The 23,498-nt window shown below is 45.7% G+C and overlaps 1 protein-coding gene across 1 annotated transcript in view; it reads right to left on the bottom strand.

Annotated features, from left to right (window-relative positions):
- Positions 1 to 21,182, bottom strand: part of FHL2 (four and a half LIM domains 2) — a 67,761-nt gene extending 46,579 nt beyond the window's left edge. The window contains exon 1 of the mRNA XM_043603044.1: positions 21,061 to 21,182. The gene's annotated coding sequence lies outside the window, so the exon portion shown is untranslated. The remainder of the gene's footprint in view (positions 1 to 21,060) is intronic.
- Between the last annotated feature and the right edge of the window lie 2,316 nt (positions 21,183 to 23,498).

Below are 23,498 nucleotides of genomic sequence, written 5' to 3'. Positions count from 1 at the left end.
ATTCTAAGGTTTCCAAGTTCTGTCTCATCGTTCACAAAATGTCTGCCATTTTGGCCCTGAACCCATGGCTCATTTATGAAATCCTCATGGAATTTAAAAGCAGGAGATGAACGTCCATGAAGAACTACACAATGGGCCCCATGAGCAGCACATGTGTGCACACTGCCATCATCACTTTATTTGTTTTTTTTTTTTTTCAGTGAGCGCTGTGCCCTATGTGGGGCTCAAACTCGACCCTGAGATCAAGAGTCCCATGCTCTACCAACAGAACCAGCCAGGCACCCCTGCCTTCATCACTTTAGATGTTCAGATTCATTCATTCTCATTTCAGTCATAAAACTGATCCAAAAACTAAGGCAGACCGACACCCTTTGTATCCTAAACTGTAGAACAAAATTAAAGGTCATCGGTGTAACTTCCTAGTATTACCTTTGAGTTAGTCTTAAGATGTAACTTTCAGAAATAAAAACAAATTATAACTATAGAAAGAGTATTACCAAAGATCAATGATATCTCATTCAGAGCAACTTTTAAAGAAAACAAAATGTAACACGCAACATTTTTTTTCCTCGATTCTTTTCAAGCACATCATGATAGCCCTTGTCTCTTACTCTTGGTTTTAGTGAGAATCCTTTTCCCCTGCTCACCCAGATTCCTAATCTTTGAAATGGAGAATGTGTGAATGATCCTGGAATGTGGGACTGTTCTGACATTGAAAGCTCACAATACCCTCCTCGTGGCAATCGCATTGAAGACGGTGGGCACAAGGAAACTACTGGACAGGAAATTGCTATTTGCCAAGTAATACACCCTCACCATGCTGCCAGCATGAATCAAACTCAGCCCCTCCCTTCCAAAGCTTAAAGTCCAGTGTGACCGGAAGGGAGGGAGCCAGCTGGGTAAAGACGAAATTCCGATAAGATCTGGTCTGATTTAAGATATGAAAACTGTTCTGGGTAGGTATCCCAAAGAATTGAAAGCAGAGTCATGAAGAAATGTTTGCACGCGCATGTCCACCGCAGCATTGCTCACAACGGTCGCAACGTGGAAGCCACCCATGTGTCCACCAACGGATGAAGAGATAAGCAAAATGCACACACTGGGATATTACTCAGCCTTAAAAGGAAAGGAAATTGGGTCACATGCTACAACGTGGATGAACCTTGAGGGCATTAAGCTATATGAAAGAAGCGAGTCACAACAGAAAAATAAGTGAATAATTTCACTTACATGAGGTTCCTAGAGTCTTTGAATCCATAGAGAAAAAAAAAAAAATAGAATGGTTGGTGCCAGGGCTGGGAGCAGGTGGAAGAAGGAATGGGCAGTTATCGTTTAATGGGTACAGGGTTTCAGTTTTACAAGATGAACATGTTCTGGAGGTCTGTGGCACAACAGTGTGAATACACTTAACACTACTGAACTGGACACTTAAAAATGGTTAACATGAGGGGCACTTGGGTGGCTCAGTCGGTTAAGCATCTGCCTCTTGATTTTGGCGTGGGTCATGATCTCCTGGTTCGGGAGATTGAGCCCCTCATCGGGCTCTGTGCTGATGGCATGGAGCTTGCTTGGCATTCTCTCTCTCTCCCTCTCCCTCTCCCTCTCTCTCTCTCTCTCTCTTTGCCACTCCCCTCCCCCCCTCTGTTTCTCTCTCAAAATAAATAAACGTTTAAAAAATGGTTGAGACGGTAAAAAAAAATGATGTAGAAAAAAGTGACGGGAACGCAAGAAATACACTTACATCCCTGATGGTTAACTTTATGTGTCAGGTTGACCGGGTCACAGGGGTTACCCAGAGAGTTAGGTGATCAAACATCATTTTGGGTAGTTTTCCCAGGTGTTTTTGGATGAGATTGACACGTGAATCAGTAGACCGACTGAGTAAGGCAGATCGCCATCCCTAATGGTCCACAGAACAGAGAGACTGACTCTTGCAGAGTAAGAGAGAATATTTTCTGCCCTATTACCTTCAAGCTGGGACATCAGGGTTTTGTTTTTGTTTTTGTGTTTTGTTGTTGTTGTTGTTGTTGTTGTTTTCTGCTTTGGGACTCAAACTGAAACATTGGCTCCCCTAAGTGTTTAGCTTGCCTACTCACCCTGCAGATCTTGGGACTTCTCAGTCTCCATAATCTGGTTCGGTTTCTCTGGAGGACCCTGACTGGTGCAGGGTCTCAGGAGGGCTTCCTAGAATGGATGTCAACAGACCTGAGCTGTGACTGCAACTCAGCTGCACAGCACGAATGGGACACAGAGGCCCCTGTGACGTGACAAGGTCTGTGTCAAGGCTTGGTGCACAGTTCAGCATTACTAGAGCCAGGGATGAGGCTGAGAGGAGGTGAGGCCAGCCCACGGAGAGCCTCATGTGCTATGCTGAGGAACTTTGTCCTACAGGTCAGCACTTCCCACCCAGGTCTGCAGACAGTGGTGTGTAGGACGTGCCTCCCACAAGACACACACAAGCAAGCACTCAGGTTAAGGTCAGATTGGGCTAATAATTCCTTGGCTGAACTAGTGAACAGGTTTCTTTACTGCAGGACTTTTCAGAGCCTTTCATGAGTTGGTGTGCAGCGTGAATCTTCAGGAGACCATGCTGTATTTTAACACAGACTCCCTCCCCCTGTCTAGTTCTGATACCTATTAAGATGGGGAAGAAAACCAGTTTTCACAGAGTGCTCCTAAGAGATTAGAAGTCTTTGAAAGAGTTTAAGTAGTAGGCTGACCTGGCCAGTTCTTTGACTTTGGTAGATAAATGTGGCTGAAGTATAGAAATCTACCAAGGGCTCATTTAGGAGGTGTAAGGAGATATTGTCAGCATTCTGCCTAGATCCCGTTGGGTTCCTGTGGGTCCCTTTTATTGCCTTTGGGCTACTGAGGCTCCGTTACTCCTCCCCGGGGTGTCCTTCACAAAAACTGACTGGCATAGGAATGTGAAAGCCCACCTCCCTTCCTCAGGCCGGGTCAAACCCAAGGCATGGTCTACACCCAAGAGCGTCTATGCGGGATCAGGCTGAAGCTGGCACTTGACCTGAAACCATGTCCTTCTGTACCTTCTTCCCCTTCCCTATCCCATTTCTCTGCTTCTTCCCAGACCCTACTGCTGGGAAAGCCAACCCAGGACAGCAGGCTGCTGTGCTGGTACTGTGAAAAGAAGGCAGGGAGGTAGTAGTAGGAATGGGGAAAGAGTATGAGTTTCAAGAATTTTTTTAAAGATGTCAAATCAGTAGAAATTGGCATAGATGATTGGATACTGAGGATGAGTCTAAGACAATTTCAACCCTGACTTGGTTTTTTTTTTTTTTTTCAACGTTTATTTATTTTTGGGACAGAGAGAGACAGAGCATGAACGGGGGAGGGGCCGAGAGAGAGGGAGACACAGAATCTGAAACGGGCTCCAGGCTCTGAGCCATCAACCCAGAGCCTGACGCGGGGCTTGAACTCCCGGACCACGAGATCGTGACCTGGCTGAAGTCGGACGCTTAACTGACTGCGCCACCCAGGCGCCCCCATCAACCTTCTGACTTGGGTAACTGTAAGCTACCACCATCATGAGGAACATAGAAACACGAGTTTGATGAATTCACTTTTGACCTACCGAGACTGAAGCACTTTGGGGTTGGCCATACAAAGAGCTTGTTCAAACCTGTCTGAACCTGAGATTCAAGGGGGAAGGTTAGAACTGGAGAGATGGATGTAAGGGCCATAAACCAAACGGTAATTTAAAACAAACAAACAAACAAACACACACAGTAAAATAAGTCTCCCAAGAAGGATGGTGGATTGTGGGGAGTGGGTCAAAGATCAAGTTCCCACAACCTCTAAGGTTTAAGGGACAGGCAGGGAGGAAGTCCTGAGACTTCTGAGAAGAAGTCTGAGAAGACTGAGAAGTCTCAGAAGACTGAGAAAGGTGGGGTGGGGGGTCCGGGGAGACAGTGGTTAGGCTGACCACTAAAGTATTTCTAGGAATAGTGCCAGTAGTGTTGAATAAACTAGGGGCTGCTGGGAGTTCCCTGGACGAGGCAATATGGAGGCTGTTGGTTGACTTTTGACATCCATTTCAGTGAAGTGACAGCAAAGCCAAGTTGAGTCAGGTTGAGTCAATGGCGATTGAGGATGTGGAGATGTCAGTCTAAGAAGTCTGATGAGACTAAAGGAAACAACATAGAGGGGTTTGACAGATGAGAAAACTGAGGCACAAAGGCTAACTAATGTGCCACAAATCCGAGTTAATGGTGTGGGCAGCATTCAGATCAAGAGAGTGTTTGACCCGGGTCCTGCTGGATCCTTTTGCTTCCCTCATACCGCCTCCTGAGCAAGCCATTTGGCCGTTACCAGTTTCTGAACACCCACCGTGTCTCCTTAGAGTCTCTCCTTCTCAACTAGCAAAAGAAATAAACTCTCAAAAGTGCAAAGGCAAAGCCTCTCCACTGTCCCCTTTCTCTCTGTGTGCTCCCTCCTGCTTCACCCTTTGACAAAAATGCGCAGAAATTTTCCAAGATCAAGAAGCATAAAATCCGATTTTTCTTTCCCTGTCGGAAGAAGGAAACTTTCCACTCTTCTTAGAAAATTTCCACTCTCTTTTTAAAGAAGAGAAGAATACCATGTCTCCCTGGAGCTACTCTAGCAGTTAGCAACTAAGCTAAATGCTGCTTACTGTATAGCTTTTTAATTACTCAGTAACCTGTCGCTTATAATTTTCTGTGATTCAACAGTAGTTGAAGGAATGTCATATTACATACCTTGTCCCTAAGGTTATACTGGCATATATTTGTTGCACGTAAAAACAAATGCACAATGATTTTTTTATTCCATTCATTTAAATTAAATAAATCCAAACAATTCACCTATTTCTCCTATTCTCCAACCCCCACCTCTGACAACCAGCAATCTGTGTATATATATATACATGTATATATGTATACATATGTATATATGTATGTATATACATGTATACATGTATACATATGTATACATATGTATATATACATGTGTATATATCTGTATACATATGTATACATATGTATACATATATGTCTATATCTGTATAGATATGTACATATATATGTATACATAGGTATATAGTATACATATGTAATATATATGTATATATGTATACATATGTATATATATGTATATATAAGAGAGATCATATGGTATTTGTCTTTCTCCGCCTGACTTATTTCACTTAGTATAATGGGCTCAATGTCCATCCATGTTGCAAATGGCAAGATTTCCTTCTTTTACATGCCTGAGTAATATTCCACTGTATCTATATACCATATTTGTTTTATCCATTCATACGTCAGTGGACAATTAGGTTATTTCCATGTCTTGGCTACTATAAATAATCCTGCAGTAAGCATGGGTGTGCATATATGTTTTCCAATTAGTGTTTTCGTTTGCTTTGGATAAATACCCAGAAGTAGAATTGTTGGATCATATGGAAGTTTTATTTTTAATTTTTTGAGGAAACTTCCTACTGTTTCCCATAGTGGCCACACCAGTTTGCATTCCCACCAACAGTGCATGGGGGTTCCCTTTTCTCCACATCCTCACCAACACTTCTTATCTTTTTGATCATAGCCATTCTCATAGGTGTGAGGTGATATCTCGTGGTTTTGTTTTTCATTTCCCTGATACTTAGTGATGGTGAGCATCTTCTCATGTGTAAAAGACTCAGTTTCGACCCCGGGAGGGAGAAAATACCTTGCAAGTTTGGGATGTTGTCCTGTGGATAAAACATATGCATGGAACCAGCATTCAATATGCGGTGCTTTGTCACCATTGGCCAAAATATGTAGATTTAGGGGTGAGAATAAGGGTGTCACCTCTTGTGATTAGAATGTCTGAAGGGTGGCAGAATAGGCCACTCAAAATATCCCACTTGGGCATAAGGATTATTTTAAGCTAAAAGCACTTGAAAAACAGCAGGTGCAAGGAGAATGGTCTCCACTGTTTTCTTCCTGAAAGCAAGAGATGTACTCCCATGTGAAAGATGTCCTCCCTGTGCCGGGAGGGAAAAAAACATTCTCATCACCAGATGGGGAGCTGAGGCAGAAAAAAATCTATTCGAAGAGACCTTGTTAAAATACCTCTTATCTTTCTTCAGGTTCCCCATCTATTCTGTTACTTTGCCACAATTGCCTCTCTTTGTACAACCTGGCATAGAAACATATGCCCAGCATCCCTGTTGGGTCTTCATTGTCCTGTGGAGGCTCCCACATACATGTAAGAATCTGTGTGCTTCTCTCCTGTTAACCTTTTTATGTCAGTTTAAGTCTCAGACGTAGCTGGAGACCCTACCAAGGTAGAGATAAAGTTTGGCGGGAGCCGCCATCTTGATTCCTGCTAAGGGACCAGAGTCCCTCTGCTTTTGTGCCCAAAAGTCCGCACAGTGAACAAGTGTGAAGAAAATAGTTTTGACTTTGCAAACCCTTTTTGTTGTTTGTTTGTTTTTGCAAGCCCTTTGAAAGGGATGCAGGGAGCAGGAACCACACATTGAGAACCACCGAACTAAGCCACTGTATGTCGGGCAGTTATTATGTTTTGTAACAGAGGTGGGGGTGGCATAATTTCAATCATCCAAGTGGATGGTGGAGATTTATAGGCAGCATGCGTAGCTCGTGTCTCACATCTGTTCTTAGTTCTGACTCTGCAAATGGCCATGGAAGGCTGCTCAACGTTCATGGAGACAGTGCTGGGCTGAATGAGCTGAACTTCCTGAATCCTTGGCCTTTTAGTATGATGCTGAGCTTCCTGGACCATAGGGATACACCCCCACCCCCTGACAGAAACCACTCATTTTCTTCCAACTGAAAATAAACCATAGAGACCCATGGGTTAAACAACACCAACAAGAACCAAGAGAGCACTGTGATCAGGTAGGTCCGAGTTGGCAAGTATCGAGAAAATTGGGTCCATAAACCTAGATACCATTATGTGTTCATTTTGGGTAGGACGGTACTGGGAGCCGTGTCAGCTCTGCACTTGCCACGTTTATGAGTATAACCGTGGCTGAGGTTGTGCTGCTGAGCAGTGTGCTGTGTCTTGTTTGAGGACTCCTCTCTCAAAACAAAAATAAAATAAAACAAAATAAAACAAAACAAAATAAAATAAAATAAACAAGGGGCACCTGGGTGGCTCATTCGGTTGAGTGTCTGACTCTTGATTTTGTCTCAGCTCATGATCCCAGGGTCGTGGGATGGAGCTCCGTGTCGGGCTCTGTGCAGAGCGCGGAGCCTGCTTCAGATTCTCTCTGCCCCTCTCCCCTGTGCGTGTGCGCACGCTCTCTCTCAAAAATAAAAAATAAAATAAGATAAACGAAAACAGAAGGACTCATCTCTCTATGAAGTGTATTTATACACATAGCCCTGGGTCAGGTTCCAGAAGAGCATGTCTTGTCTTCTGAGAGAGATGCCACCGATTCCCCTGAATTACTTTGCTAGGATTATAGGAACAAAATGTCACATGTCAGGGAATGGGGGGCATAAACCACGAAAACTTATTGTCTCACAGTTCTAGAGGCTGCAAGTCCAGGATCAAAGAGCTGTCAGGGTGGGGCTTTTCTGAGAGCTCTGAGGGAGGATCTGTCCCTTGCCTCTCACCTGACTTCTGATCTTTGCTGGCAAGCTTTGGCCTTCCTTGCTTTCTGGGCACATCGCCTTAATTTCTGCCTTTGTGCTCACATGGCATTCTCTGTGTGTGTTTGTGTGTCCCAGTGTGTCCTTTTTTCTTTTTTTATAAGGACACCAGTCATATTAGATAAGCACCCCCCCCCCCACCAACTTATCTAATCATACTTGCAACAAACATATTCCCAAACAAGGTTGCATTCTAAGGTACAGCGAGTTAGGACTTTGACACAGGGATTCTGGAGGGACACAATTCAACTGATGACACCTCTACTAATAAGAGGAGCAAATTGCTCACCACTAATTGTGGCAAGAGGGAGAATCGAAGGGACTTGGGTAGAAAGGGGGATGGCCAAGGAAGAGCTAGGTGACAAGGTTTGGGAGAAAAGGGAAAAAGCATGTGTCTCCCAGACATGCCAAGACACTCAGCTGCAGGAGTTGTATCCACATCCAGGAATGGGGCCCTTGAAGTTGTGCAGAGCCCGCGGTGGCCCAGTGGCCCGGTGGCCCTGTGTTATGTGTAGGTCAGACCCACGGGAGGGCTGTGGATTCTGGTTACACTGCATGAGGTCTGGGCTCTATTGACGAACAAGGCTCTCAGGTGGGAATAAAGTGAATATAGTCCCTGCCCCAGAGCTGCTAGCTTGTTACCAGCTTGGAACAATGGCCAGCTTCACGTGGAGTGCCTGGGACAGAGTCCTCATAAATTTGATTCGGTGCTTGTGATCTGGGGCTTCATGGCGGTGTTTCGCTCTCCTTGAGGTTATCGGCCAGGGCTTAAGGAGGAGGAGGCCAGCAGCCCGCAAGCCTGGTCACTGGATGCTAGGTGTCGGACGAGAGTGTTCACAACGAGTTCACGGAAAGCGAATGCTTCTGAGCAGCAAGATGAATCTGGTCCTCGTTCCACGGATATGGCACTGTTAAATCAAGGCGTATCTACCACTGGGAAGCATGGCTCTGTGCTGGCCTCATAAATCGCAGTCCCTGCCATCAGGGACTCAACGTGCTAGGATCCAATTTTCCAGATTTGTTTCTTTGATTGAATGGAAAATACATTTCTATTTCCTCACCACACTATTTTTATATTTGGACCAGAGTTCAGTACTCAATCTTCTTGTTCCCCTCGGCCCTCCGCCTCTCCCGGAGTCCTGTAGTTGAGTGAGGGTCGGCCAGAGGACCTGCCCCGGTGCAGAGAGGCAGTGAAGGGCTGTCTTTCCTAGTACGCATGCAGGTCCTCGAACCCCAGGCCGGCCCAGCAGCGATCCAGGCCGCGATGAGGATCGAAAAGGAAAGGTGATAATAAGAAATAGCTGTTTTAGGGGCGCCTGGGTGGCGCAGTCGGTTAAGCGTCCGACTTCAGCCAGGTCACGATCTCGCGGTCCGTGAGTTCGAGCCCTGCGTCGGGCTCTGGGCTGATGGCTCAGAGCCTGGAGCCTGTTTCCAATTCTGTGTCTCCCTCTCTCTCTGCCCCTCCCCCGTTCATGCTCTGTCTCTCTCTGTCCCAAAAATAAATAAACGTTGAAAAAAAAAAAAAGAAATAGCTGTTTTGGCTTCCTGTTGTGTCATTATGCTCCTACTTGTGACTTGGTTGCCTTCTTACTTTGGATTTTTCAGATGCTCGTGTCCTTGAGGAGGAGAACAGGAGTTTTGTGTACTATCCCTGATTCCTGGCTTTCCCAAGCTGGTGGCCAGATGAGTTTGGGGATGGGCGTCAGGTATGGACCTGTGCACGGGGACTGCCCGGGGCCCGGAGGAGATGGATGGCGGGTGCTTCTCAGATAAGATAAAGCTATGGAGGAAGTAAAACTGTCACGGGAACAATGAGTCACCTACGAGGACAAGCATGGTTTGTGTGTGTGTGTGTGTGTGTGTGTGTTTTAATTTATAGTTTCCTCATGTTTGATTTACTTTTTTTTTTTTAATTACCACATTGTAACTCTAGATGAGACATGAAGGGACAGACTGAACCATAAGCCACTTAAAAACATCAGGACTCTTAAAATAAATTTTCTGCCAATTTTTTTTTTTTTGTCCTGCCAGATGTGACTTATCTTTGACAACCTAATGACCTAGTAGCCTTGTACAAATATAATTATCTGCATTTTAGAGGAGAAGAGATTGTGGTACAAAGAGAGGAAGTACTTACTTCAGACCTCAGATGCCTCCACCCCGTTTTTGTAGCCGGAAGGCTGTTTATCCGACACCCTGCCCCTTCTGGTGGAAAGGTGTCTGCTCCTTTGTTGGCAGTGTAATGGCCACACCTTTTTAAAAAAATTTTTTTTTAATGTTTATTTATTTCTGAGACAGAGAGAGACAGAGCATGAGTGGGGGGAGGGGCAGAGACAGAGGGAGACACAGAATCCGAAGCAGGCTCCAGGCTCTGAGTTGTCCACACAGAGCCCGACGCGGGGCTCGAACTCACGAACCTCAAGATTATGACCTGAGCTGAAGTCGGTCGCTCAACGACTGAGCCACCCAGGCGCCCCATGGCCACACCTTTTTATCCTTGGGGCTGCCTTTTCCTAGTGGACGCAAGGTTTTCCCATCTGCATTTGTCAAAGTGCTCCGAGCTCTTGGCAACAGACTGTTCTTTACTCCCATAAGGAAGAGAAAAGAGAAAACATTTCCAGCTTTCTGAAAGGCAACATGCTTTCTGTTTTGGCCACTTACCATCATCCCCAGCCCCACCCGAAAAGATCACCATTCATTTGGGATGTACAAAAGCAATTGCGTCTATGTTACCTTAACCAAGAGACAAGAGTTCCATAATTCAAGTCAAAAGTAACCGAAAACAATGAAAAACACATGGTAAAGAATGGAAACAGCATGTCTGTTAAAATACCTTTGCAGTTTGCTTTATCTCTCCTTCCAGACATCCTCCCTAGGGTGGCTCCCTTCTTCTCTCCCCCAACATCCCCGTGTCCCCCTTTCCCTAGCCAGCAGTCATGAAAAGCAGCCTTTGATGTGGGGGTAACCGCTTAACCACCTACCCCCACCCCTTCTGCCAAATTGCAGGGATCGGCTGGAAGCCCAGCGCTTGCTGCAGAGACTCTGAAACAACGAAGAAGGGGCCAGGGCCTCAGGCTGTGATTTGTTTTACATTTTCTGTGGTACAGAAGGGAGGGAATTAGGGGGTGCCTGGGTGGCTCAGTCGGTTGAGCGTCCGACTTCGGCTCAGGTCATGATCTCGCGGTCTGTGAGTTCGAGCCCCGCGTCGGTCTCTGTGCTGACATCTCGGAGCGTGGAGCCTGTTTCTGATTCTGTGTCTCCTGTCTCTGCCCCTCCCATGCTCATGCTCTGCCTCTCTCTCTCTCTGTCTCTGTCTCTCAGTAATAAATAAACATTAAAAAAAAAAAAGGAGGTGAGTTAGAATACACTGCACAATCAATCTGCGCTTGCACACTTAGACACAGATAGGGTTCGGGTAACAGATGCTCCAGAAGTGTAGACTTCCTGACCACTAGCCACGTTGTTGTTGTTTTTTTAAGCTTCTCAGAGATTTCTACTCACATGTCCCTTCCACTCTTTGGTGAAGACACTGGCTTCTGTTGTCATTTTTTTTTTTTTTCCACAAAGACTCCCATTTGTACAAATGATCAGGGAGGAAACCATTTCACTGGTTCTAGCCTCAAGGATCAAGTAGACATCTGCAGAGGGAAGGACGGCTGAAAAGCGTGTATGAGGAAGCAAGGTGCCCCCGCCACTGTTAGGGTCCAGGAGAAAGGAGAAAGGAAATCTGCAAATTCGGTTACAGCAGTGAATCTCCAACACTTTGACAACAACCCGCCCTAGGAAGTGCATTTCTAAAGTCACAACCACATCACCTAACCCCACATGCCGCCCTGAAAAAACATTGTCACGAAATAATTCTTCTCCTTACGATGCAAGATGCATTCTGTTCCTTTTTATTCCTTTTTAAAAAAATCTGGTCAACATTATGTTATTTTTAGAAATATGCAGGTCTCAATCTGGTAAATAAATGTTATGGCTCATGGTGAAATTATGAAATGGTCCCTTTGTTTGAACAACTCCATTGAGGGCAGGTGCAGGCAAGGGAGAGTTTCTTGTCAACTCATGGTTCCCACATGACCTGGTGGAATGACAGTGGAGAGGAAAAGCACCCGATTTAGGAAAATGTCCTAAAGGGAAATCAAGCTGTGAGTTGGGGTCTGCAGCTCTCAAACGTCAATCATCTCCTGGAGAAAGACACATACGTGATTCTAACTTGGTGGCCTGTATCCTAGCATCTTAAAAGAAATCCTGCTTCTGGGTTTCTTACCTTCCTGGTGAAAGTAATAAAAATGTCTGTGGTTTCAGGAAACTTATGAGCATCAAATAACCCCTCTACACCGTCGTTAAGTTTCCAGCAAAGGAACCTCACGGGGGGGGGGGGGGGGGGGGCAGGGGGGGGCCTTGGTGCATATGAATGAAGCCTGGGGCTCAGGGACTACATTTGCCAGTTACACCTGTTGACTTGGCATACCTATTAAAAGCGCTCTCTTTCCCTTTCGGAGTGCCCCAGTTTGCACCATAAATTCTATGGTCACGCTAACATGGATAATTAAGGAAGTACGTCTATAGCACACGAACTATATTATTATCATTGCTTGGTCACAAAAACATACAGACCATGTGTTTATTCGCCCCTGCTTTCTAACCTGTGAATACTTTAAGGCAAGTGTTGGAATAATGCAAATAGGTACCCGCTTCTAAAATTCAAGGTCATGGTAGTCATGGAGACAGAAGCCTCCTGCAGTCTTTGCCCCAGCTCTGCCTACCTGGAGGCACTGAGCCCTTTTCACTGTGACAGCTCCTGAGCCGTCCTCAAGTGGAAGGGGGGAATATGTGTATATTTAGGGACAGCCCTGTGCCACTCAAGGTGAGGTCGGGATGTAGTTCAACTGCCACAGATTTGGGAGTCAAGGGTTTGCCGAGCCGTGGCCAGCCCATCTTCCCCGAACTGCAATCCGTTCCCAGCTTCTGCTCTCCCCCCGCAATCCCACTTCTTCTGCGTCCACATAAGGCTTCTGCCTTATTTCCTACTCCCTGGTGGAGGAGGGTTCTGTCCAGACCCTGGGAGGTTGAAACCATCATGGCCACCAGCCCCACGTGGAGGCCTGCCACCACCTCGTGCGGCTGACACATGGTCTCACTGGCCCAGTCCCTTTGTTCCTGGTGCATCAGACTGCTCCACAGCTTGTTGACTTTCCCAAGGTCCTTGTGGTTGAGACCTGGGCCACCTCCCTGTCCCAGGTCACCTGAATCCCTGGGCTGTGTGTGCCTCACCGGAGCACCCTGAGCTAGGTTGCCCCAGCTTGTCCCAGAACCTCTGGGGTGTCAATGGGTTCTTCCTGGTTTGCTGCCTTACCAAGGGGCATCCTGGCTCCAGCCCACCCTGGACTGCCCGGACCCCTCATTCCCGTGGGGGAGCTCGGACTGTCTCCAAGCAAGGCTTTCGTTTCCTCTTGGCAACCACTTTTATCAAATGTCTGTGGTTTCTTGAGAGTCAGTAGTTATGTTTGAGGATGAGGCAAGACTGGTTATCTTTAAGATAAAATGACTGTTGGAGTTAACCGTGTTTGGCATCCCATATTACAGGGGAGCAGGGTGGAAAGGGGCAACACTTTCTGTTTACTGTCATATACAAAACTCAAATCTGGGATCCAAGCTTTCCGTTTTCCCTTCGTTACGGCAAAGGAAAAAAGAGTTACTAAACACCAAAGGGCTTGCTGTGTGATACAGCAGTGTAGTGGTCAAGAAATTGGCTGAGACTCAAATCCCAGGTCTTTCTTTCGCAACTGGTAGGCAGAATAATGGCTTCTCAAAGCCATCCACGTCCTCACGTCCAGAATTTACGAAAGGACTTTGCAGATGCGATTGTGCAAAGGGTTTTGAGATGAAGAGATTATCCTGGATTATCCAACTGGGCCCCGTGTAATCATAAGGGTCCTTATAAGGGGAAGAGGAAGCAGGAGAGTCAGAATCAAGAGAGACTGAAGATGTTACATTTTTGGCTTTGAAGGTGGAGAAAAGGGCCATGAGGCAAAGAAGGCAGGCAGCCTCTAGAAGCCGGAAGAGGCACAGGAACAGATTCTCCCCCAGAGCCTCCAGAAGGAGCCCCGCCCTGCAGAAACCCTGATTTTAGCCCGCGGAGACCCTGTCAGACTCCTGACCTCCAGAGCTGTGAGATCCTCAATTTGTGTTGCTTTCAGACAATAAACGTAGGGTAATTTGTCACGGCAGCCATAAGAATCGCATACGGCAGCTACGTCTGCTCAGCCAAGGTACCTCCTCGGATTTCTGTCTGTTTCTTCACCTTCACACCCGCGCCTGCACCACGTGGCTGTTGTGAAGACAGGACAAGATGGAGGCAGTCAAATGCACAGTCCGTTCCCTGGCACATGGTGGGCGGTCACGTAACGATTGCCATTACTACTGTTACTGCCTTGTTCAAGCCTTACAAGGACTTGCCCGCTGGGAGTTGTTGCTGTCATCCTCATTTTACGAAGTGGGGTTCTGGGAAGTTGAAGCCTTGCCTGCGCACCTTGTAAGTGTCGGAGCTAAACTCCGAGCTCTCTTCAGCGCCGTTTTCCTCCCTTCACAAAACGCAGGTGTCCCGGCAGTTTTTAGTGCAAACGAAATATACGAAAATGGGTCGTTTGAGCCTCCACCTTTCAACAACACACTTAGGTAGCACCTACTGTGCCCCATTTACGGTTGCAGGTGATGGGGATACCTCAGGGAACACAACCAAGACTCTCTGCTTTAATTGGAGCTTACGTATTATTACGGGAGAGACAGATGCCAGTACGCGTGTCCCTTTGTGGGTGTATATGTGTGTGAGATGATAAGAGCTTTGAAAAAAAAAAGAAAGAAATCGGGGTAAGAAGTAAATCAGGGCAGGGAGCTGGAGAGTGACAGAGAGTGTAATTTCAGATGGTATGTTCAGGGGTGGCGCTTAGATGTGGTGGGAAGGAGATGTGTGGTTTTCTGGAAGGAGAGCCTGATCGATCGGTGGCACCAGCAAGTGCAAAGGTCCGGGGGCAGGGTAACTATCTGGCACAGTTGGGGAAAGGCAGTGTGACTGGAGCATCCTTGGCGGAGGGGAATAGGGAGGAGGTGAGGTCAGCTGGATCATGTCATGCTCTGTAGGTTACATAGCATTAGGATTTTATTTTGATTTGGGAAGCCACTGGAGGGTTTATGAGCAGGCGAGAGACACGGTCTGATTTAAGTTGCAATTAAGATAACAAATTTTGAGGGGCACCTGGGTGGCTCAGTTGGTTAAGCACCCGACTTTGGCTCAGGTCACGATCTGGCAGTCTGTGAGTTCGAGCCCCGAGTCGGGCTCTGTGCTGACAGCTCGGAGCCTGGAGCCTGCTTTGGATTCTGTGTCTGCTTCTCTCTCTGCCCCTCCCCCTGTCTCTCTGTGCTCTGTCTCATCAAAAATAAATAAAATATAAAAAAAAAATTAAAAAAAAAAGCTAACAAATTTTGAAAAGAGACTTGTGGTTCAGGTGAGCTCATGTTGGCCTCTGGGGCTGCCTTAGCTGAGGCTGGCAGAGTTTTGAAGAGGCTTCCCAGGAACCGGTGAAGTGTTGTGTATAAAAGTAGAAACAGCCCCCCGGTGGGGTTCCAGGATACTGCCGGAGCTAATTCACAGCCAGACCCCAGGACTGGCTACTGCAGCTGCTTAATAATGAAGCCGAAGGATTTATCAATTCTGTCCAAATTTCATTATTTCAGTGATTGTTGAACATGTCACTGTGAGTTTCCAAACCTTCTGACTCAGTGAGAATTCTATTTTAATTAGAAGATCCTCAGTCCGCCATTCTTGCTGCCGTCTGAGTTTCTCCATCGGAGAGTATGTTAGACCTGGCATTGGGTCGTGAATATTTCTCCCCTCACTCGGATGATTGCCCATGCTGGTTAATTCCAGCGACAACACATTTGCAGCTGCTCATTGGATCTTTGGATTTTCAATTCGCAGGAGTAGACAGAGGGGTGCCTCAAAGGAGTTTGGGCACTTTCAAAACCGCTTGGCTTTCTTTGCATTGCGTACACGTTATTCTGTTTTCTCGGCACCTAACTGATGGGAAAGTCTCGTTGACGTAGGGACCGGAAGGGCATAATCTTTGGTTCATCATTCTGTGTAGTTAGAGGCGGGGTTGTGAAATAAGGAGACTGTTCTTTCTCACCTGCTTTTTTGCTTACTAAATCATGTTTAAAGAGAGCAAAATTGTTGTTGTTTCCTGATAAATTAATTGATTCTGAACAAAGTTGGAGAGATTTTGACGAAGGAAATTCACGTCTAGAATTTATACAGCATCTCCAATCCTTGTTCCCTTCCTTCAACAGCTCCCCGCCCCCGACACTTACACATACACATACATCACACCACACACTTAGATGCACACTCCACACACTTAAACACTCACTTTAAATTCCATTTAAAGAGGCATTATTATGATCATTAATTATGTCTTTGTGCTGTGTATCAAGGATGGAAAAGAAATATCAAACCTCTCTCCAGGCCAGTGTTACAGAATGGAAACGTACTAGCCAACAAAGAAAACTTCTGGCTCCTTCCTACGCATCTTAACACTTCTTACCCCTGAATTAAACACAATTTAGTCCAGCAAATATTTTTTAGGCAGCTGCTGTGTACAAGGCACTGTGCTAGCTTTCAGGAGTAAGGCTAAGAAGAGTAACACTCTTCCCATGCTCTTGAGAAGGTGCTGAAAATGAAGGAAGAATGTAAAAAAGAAAAATAAAGGGTAAGTGGAAAGCCCTCACTCACTTTTAAGGCGAGTTTCTTTCTCCATCGTGGAGACTTTTCCAGCAATCTCTGGTCAGATTCCTGTCAGCCCTGGCCCCTGTACTGCCTGGGTTCAACTCCCAGCTTCCCCACCTACTGGCTCTGAGCACCTTACTTCTCAGCCCCTGGCTGTCCTCATCTACACGCTGGGAAGCCAGGAGGGCTCCTCACAGAGCTGCTGCGCGGATCACACGAGCATGTGGGTGTGTGCGTCTGTGTGTGTGTGTGTGTGTGTGTGTGTGTGAGTCACACACAGTGGCTCTCACAACAGTGACCGCGAGACAAACACTCACCCCCAGTCAGCTACTGTCACCTGTCTAACCCAGAGCTTCATTCTGTTTTAAGTTTGGAATTCAAATTGGTCCCAGTTCAGATTCTTTACAGAGAGGTTTCTTTTTCTTTTTTTTTACTTTTTGACTTTGGGGAGCCAGGATACCTCTTCATTTTTAGAAGTCTTTAGGTTTTGGTTTTTAGAAGGGTTCAGAGAGAAGAAAGAGCAAGGATTGTCCCTAAACCATTGTCCCTAAACCATCCCTCCCTGCTCAACACACACACATTTCGCTCATCTTTTACCTGTAGGACCACCCTTCACTCTGTGGGCAAATCCCATTTATTTCCATCTCCATACTGTTCACATTCTTCCCCACCTGTCTCTGCCTTTTATAATTCCTTACTTCCTCTAGGCCCCATACCTCTGTCAGTATAAACTTTACCGCATATATCCTTCCTGCAGGAATATTGCCCACCATTTCAGCTAGTGCATATGCCTTTCAAACCACACTATTCATTGCATATGACCTTAAGATTGCTCTTTTGTGATTCAAATGCCAACCAGACTACCAACCTGGAAGCCAGACCAGTTTAAACTTGGTTGCACCTTCTGCAGTGGATAGCTCTGTTCTAAGTCAGTTTCCTTGTCTAAAAACCAGGACTAATATGCTTAATTGACTGAGCCACCCAGGCGCCCCGGGCATACTCTACTCTTGAGCAGTTGCACTGTTGATCATTTTCATTATTATATACATGTTGTCACATTGCTCTTTGTGCCTTTGTATTATCCATTTTGTCTTACTATGAGGGAAATGAATTAGAGAGAAGTAGAATAATCAGCATCACATATTTTGTGTGTTTTTGTGCTCATGCTAAACCATGGACTGACATTTTGCAATTAGTCTAGATTTATCAGACAAAACTGAGCCCAGACAGAAAGCACTCTGGTGGCTTTTACTTAACATGAAAATAGTTAGTTCCTCCTGCCTCTTCAGATACCCTTACCAGCTTCATGCTGACTAGACACTCCCAGGCAGGGAAAGAAGGCTCACTTCCTAAAAACCAAAATGAAATTCTTGCACTTTCCCCTTAAAATCTAATTATACATATCTTCCTTATTAAAAAATTTTTTTTATTTTTTTTAACGTTTATTTATTTTTGAGACAGAGAGAGACAGAGCATGAATGGGGGAGGGTCAGAGAGAGAGGGAGACACAGAATCTGAAACAGGCTCCAGGCTCTGAGCTGTCAGCACAGAGCCCGACGTGGGGCTCAAACTCACGGACCGCGAGATCATGACTTGAGCTGAAGTTGGCTGCTTAACCGACTGAGCCACCCAGGTGCCCCTTAAAATTTTTTTTAATGTTTATTTATTTTTGAGAGATAGAAACAGAATGTGAGGGGTGAAGAGGCAGAGAGAGAGGGAGACACAGAATCTGAAGCAGGTTCCAGGCTCTGAGCTGTCAGCACTGAGCCCAAAGCGGGGCTCAAACTCACGAACCACAAGATCAGGGCCTGAACCGAAGTCAGCACTTAACCAACTGAGCCACCTAGGTGCCTCCAGATTATACTTTAAAATTAGTTATATTCTGATAAAAATTGCTTATCTAAAGTTTATGTTTTTTTTTTTACTACCCATCATTATTATTCCCAGCTATTATGGGTATGTTAATATTCTGGCTAAATGAAAGAAGTCACAACATCATGTAAAGATCACCAATTTTCAAAGAATTAAAGTTTGAATACATGGTAAAAGGACATCGATCATAAATTGAACAAAAGGTAGATTAGCAAATAATCTGAATATATATATTTCTTAATTATAATTTATATTTCCCTGTGTAATTTGTTTTCAGATCCATTTTAAATATATCAATCTGGATAACATAGTGAGAATTTTTTTCCCCCTCTTTTGTAAAGCTAGTATTAAGTTAATGGCTGGTCTTAAAATCAAGGACCTCTTAGAATCAAGAAATTGTTAAGATAAAAATGAATGTGCTAAGACTACACATAAGTTTTCATTTTCTTCTCTCTGCTGGTCTGTATTTTCAAGGGTGAGCATGTGCACAGTAAGAAAAAACAAAAGAAAACATAAGCACTGTGAATATAATCTCTTCACCTCTTTGTTTAGTGTTGTTAAAAACAAAACAACAGGCCCCAAATGGAGTCACTTATGCTAAACTCCACGTCACCAAACTGAGACTTAAAATTAGTTACAATACCGGCCCCTTCCAAAAATGGAATTGTAGACCAGTCAATGAGGAATCCCTTAAGCAGCAATAGTTAGGTCATCTGCTGGATTGACGCCTGCCATTCACTAAAGGAAAGTAGCCTTGCAATAACCAGTCTACTTCCCGCCCCCCCCCCCCCCCCACCAAGTGTAACTTCTTTGTTCCTGCTCCCTTCTGTCTATAGAAGCCTTCCATTTTGCATAACTCCTCAGAGCTCCTTTTTACCTGCAGGATGGGATACTGCCCAGTTCATGAATCGTTGAATAAAACAATATGATCTTTACAATTTACTCAGTTGAATTTTGTTTTTTTGACAGTGGGGAGAGGACGATTTAAACTCAGTTTCTTGGCCACCTATTTTAAATATGAAACCCTTTAGACACCAGTAGATAGTTTGTAGGTCCCTGTGTTAAGGGCTTATCAGATTACAGAGAGAATATGATGTGGCCTAGCCTCAGGGATCTGGAACCAATGGAGAATTCTGGAAGCATTCAATGGGATGATGAAATTTAATAGTGCAAAATGTGTTCAAAGGCAGGCAAGATTGAGTGAGCAGTTGGGGAATATGTTTAGGGGAAACTGAGCAACTCTTCATGGAAGTTATATATTGAAATATTTTCTTTTTTTTAATTAAAATTTTTTTTAAAACTTATTTATTGAGAGAGAGAGAGAGACAAAGAGAAAGAGAGAGAGAATGAGGAAATCCCAAGCAGGCTCTATGCTGTCAACATGGAGCCTGACTCAGGGCTTGGTCCCACAAACTGTGAGATCATGTCCTTAGCTGAGATCAAGAGTCAGACGCCTAGGGGCGCCTGGGTGGCGCAGTCGGTTGAGCGACCGACTTCAGCCAGGTCATGATCTCACGGTCTGGGAGTTCGAGCCCCGCGTCGGGCTCTGGGCTGATGGCTCAGAGCCTGGAGCCTGTTTCCGATTCTGTGTCTCCCTCTCTCTCTGCCCCTCCCCCGTTCACGCTCTGTCTCTCTCTGTCCCAGAAATAAATAAACGTTGAAAAAAAAATTAAAAAAAAAAAGAGTCAGACGCCTAACCAACCCAGGCATTCTGGAAATATTTTCTCAATACTGGAAAAAAGCACCCCAAATGTAATCATCTGAGTTGGTTGATTAGTTGGCTATGTCATTAAAAACAAAAACTCTTGTCAGATTAGCTAGATCTCAAACTGTAATCGGTTTTCTTACAACACACCTTGTTATAAACCTAGCAGTAAAAAATTCAAATAACATTTCTCAAGAAACAAATAAAACAACAAGAGACCTATACAGAGCAAGTACGTGATAAGACAACATCAGCCGATAACCAAGTGTTAATACTATCTTTGGACCTCGAAGTATTTAAAAAAAAACTGGTCTGACAATATATTTTTTTTAGCTTGGCCCTGATACGGTGCCTTGCAAAGATTATGACTCTAGGACATTTGTATGTATGCTGCCTATCGTCATAATATGTCATTCCATCAGTATTAACATCATTGTGCAACCGGCCCAGCATTACTCAGTCCTGCACATTTGCTCATATCCTGCTCTAGAAATTAGTAAAATATTAATGCGGTTCCTTCAAGCACACAACAGCTATCTGGACTTCTGAGCCATCAGCCATAATAAGTCACCTTGCATAAACATACTTTCCAAGGGTAATCAGACTCGTCAATAATTTGCATCCTCACCCCAGGCCATCCGAAAATTCTGTCAGGGAGAAAAAGCTCCCGGGCATTGTGGTTTTCCCCCTCCAGTGTTTATCTTATAATTGTTTTCTTTTTCTTTTTCCTCTTAAGAAAAAGCTTTCTGGTATTCCAAACTCAGTGTAATTCCTGATTCGCACTCAGAGAGGGGAAGATGAACAAAGGGTTCTCTCCAAGTTCTTTATATTCCCAGAGGCACCTGCTGTAGATCTGGGGAGGGCAGGTTCTGTTCTCTCCCCACAGCAGGAGCTGGCTGCTGGTGGGACCCAGCTGCCGGTGCCACCTGGGTCTGTGCTTGGGGTCCGCAAGTCCACAGTGCCGGAGAGCTCCCTCCAAGGGCACAAAGGCTGCACGGCTGGCATCTAAGCCTGTGCAGACATGGGAAAGGAAGGGTGGCAAGGGAGAGGAGGAAACTTACCTGTCCTGTCTTCTGCCCTCCAGCCTGACCAAAGGGGACCACGGCAGCACAGGGCCAACGACCCTGTTGGATTGCCCCAACCGTGTATGCAGCTGCTGGCCAGGTGCCGCCTCTTGTCAGCAGGGCTATAAATAAGGCACTGTCCAGAGCTCAGGAGATAAGAACCCAACCCCTTGCTCCCGCAAGCCTTTTAAGGTATCCAAATTAAAGGAGCCTCAGCCCCCAGATGGGAAGGGGCTGCTGGCTCCCCATTTGGCCTGCCCGCCTCAAGGACATCCCAGGCTCCGCATATGTTCCAGCAATTCAAAGAGCAGTGGAAGGGGGAAGCCACTGGGCTGGGAAGGGATCTCACTTTGTCTGACAACCGGCAGAGCCTCTGGGCAGGCTGCCCGAGGCTCCATTGCTGGGAACCCCTCAGATTAGGGGACTCGCCTGGAGGCACAGAAGGGGAAGGAAACTTCCCCCAGACCACACAGTGCCTCTGTAGGGTGGCGTGGATTTTTATCACCGCCTCTTGGAAGGAGCACACTGACCATCTCCCCTGGCTTCAGGGGCATTCGTTTGGGTGAAAGAGATTATTCGAGGAAGACCAAGGGATCGGCTTAACACTGGGCATGTGGGAAGCTAGAAGAGGAGTGCATTTACAGAAGCCCTCTCTCCCCAGCCTCCCTACTCATGCATGGTTGGGAGGGATGCTTGGGCTGCCAATCCCTTTCTTTATAGAGTTATTATAGAGATTTTTAGAACCATAGGCTAGAAGAGGAGAAAGAAGACAGATTGGGGATGCAACAGTTCCTGAGTCACCCCTGAATTTCTTCTTTCTGGAAGGCGTTTCATCCATGACGAGGGGTGGGGAGAAGGACAGCCAGGGTCGGCTATTTGGCAACCGCCGGCCGCGTTACCACTGCAGCGGCTCCATGTCTGGGAATTTATCCAGAGGAAAGAATCGTGGATGTGGACGGAGATACAGCTGCAGGGACATTTCTTGCAGCTCTTTGAATAACTGGGGAAAGTTGGAAACAGCCAAAATGACTAACAACAGAGACTTAAGGTTAAACGAGGAATAGTATAGCTATAAGGGGAATGCTGCAACCTTTAAAAATGTCATAGAAGAGTACTTAATAGCATAGCAACAATATTATGATATACTCGTGGTAAAAATGCAGGTCACTTTAAGGGAAGGTTGCTGGGTGTATGTGCAAAAAGTTGCTCCACACGCATACTCTGGAAGGAACGTGTGCCTAATGTGACAATGTGGTTATGGCTGGATGATGGGATTACGGCTGATGTCGTTTTCTTCTTTGGCTTACACGTCATCTCTAAATTGCTCGCGGTGATCTTGTGTTACTTTTATCACAGGAACATTAATTTCATTTGAAACCCAAGTGTCTGAAAATCAGAAAAGAGCTTTTTGTGTTTCTGCATTAATGGACCCGACTTGATTTTAGGATTACAGAATTCCTTGGGGTCTCCCCAGTATTTGGAAAAACCTGTGTTGGGGTCAGTGGCTTTTTTTTTTAAATACCGATACGAACAATATGATGTAGAACGCCAATAGAGTCCCTGAGTGCCCCTGTCAGGGCGAAGGTGAGTCAAGAAGAGAGAGAGGAGAAAACAACCACAGCCACACAAAAGAAAGTAAAGTATGCACAAAGAGAAAGAGGAATCTGAAAATAAGAAAGCTTATGTAATAGGGGGTGATAGAAAACACCCATCTGCCCTTTATCTGACCTAACCTGTCCCCATCTATGCTCTGACTGGGACATAATAAAGGCTCTCTGTGCCTTTTATTCGAAGAATGTGTCCTCCTCAAGGCATTTGAGGGGGGATTGTTGGGATGGAGGCTCATTGTTGGGATGAGGGCTGGCTGTTGTATATGAGCCAATTTGACAATAAATTATATTTAAAAAAAACAAACATGCATGTCCTGAAGACGCCTTCCTTTTTGATTGTATTGGACTTAAGCAATGACCTCCACCCTGACTGTGTATGTCAGTGACATGTGCCACTGATACGTGTAATTGGAAGAGGGGCTCCCCTCCCCCTGGGCTCCCAGGGCTGGAGATAGAGCAGGGCCCTAACACTCTAATGTCCACTCTTCTGGCTGCAGGCACTAGACTGGGGTCCCTCTATGGATAGGACCTGGTCTACAGCCCACAGTGGGTGGTGTCAAAGCTTTCGCGTCGCGTTGCTGTTACAGGAATAGGCTCTCTCTCAGACACCACCAAGTGACAGAGCCTGGAATCTGAAGCTGAGCAACGCTCAGGACTGTTCTTTGGAACTTGGGGTGTCAAAGATCTTCTTGGATGGCCCCGTCTGTGTTAGCTCTAGCCACCTTCCTCAGGTTTCAGCCGGCTTACTCACGGGCATGTGCCCTGCAGATATCTGATGAGAAGGGAGACTCTGGCCTCAGGTCAGGCCCTGCGGGTCGGGGCACA

This window comes from Prionailurus bengalensis, chromosome A3, assembly GCF_016509475.1.
Source record: "Prionailurus bengalensis isolate Pbe53 chromosome A3, Fcat_Pben_1.1_paternal_pri, whole genome shotgun sequence".
NCBI classification, from domain to species: domain Eukaryota; kingdom Metazoa; phylum Chordata; class Mammalia; order Carnivora; family Felidae; genus Prionailurus; species Prionailurus bengalensis.
This window is presented reverse-complemented; position numbering and strand designations above follow the sequence as displayed.